Source organism: Octopus bimaculoides, chromosome 8, assembly GCF_001194135.2.
Source record: "Octopus bimaculoides isolate UCB-OBI-ISO-001 chromosome 8, ASM119413v2, whole genome shotgun sequence".
In the NCBI taxonomy this organism is placed as follows: Eukaryota; Metazoa; Mollusca; class Cephalopoda; order Octopoda; family Octopodidae; genus Octopus; species Octopus bimaculoides.
In genome coordinates, this window is record NC_068988.1 from 97,455,822 (window position 1) to 97,456,374 (window position 553).

The 553-nt window shown below is 43.9% G+C and overlaps 1 long non-coding RNA gene across 1 annotated transcript in view; it reads right to left on the reverse strand.

The window, feature by feature from the left end:
• The window catches only part of LOC128248609 (uncharacterized), a 49,757-nt gene that overhangs the window by 40,862 nt on the left and 8,342 nt on the right, over positions 1-553 (reverse strand). The window lies entirely within an intron of this gene.

Genomic DNA, 553 nt, shown 5'->3' on the forward strand with positions numbered 1-553 from the left:
CCCACCCATACCCCACCCACCCAAACATACTAATATACAAATGAATATACACCAGTTAAGACAATCACCTCGAATAAAGAATGTCGTTTCACTTCTGCTACAACCCTCAGATCAGCCTTGGTTTGAGCCCCCTCCCCCATAATCCAACAGCGTCCCTATCGTGACCCTTCCATCGATTGGCTAAAAGTAAAAGACCAAACACTTACATGTGTCTGTGTCCCTTGTCACGATAACTGTGTGGGATTTGTGTTTGATTTAGTTGCTATTTCTAGCTAGTCGAGCGTCCACTTGAGGCGTTGACTCGTCCCTAATTGATGGCCTCTCGTTTTCTAGAGATCCGCTGTTCTAGGGACTGTCCCCTGTCTAAACACTATTTTATTCAGAGGCTCTCCTTCACGCTCTCTCCTTTCACACACACACACACACACATACACAACTTTTTGGAGTCTCTCTCAAATGATAATACACAGACCTACACACGTGTGTAGGCATGTGTGTGTGTGTGTGTGTGTGTGTGTGTGTGTGTATATACGTGTGTATATATATATATATA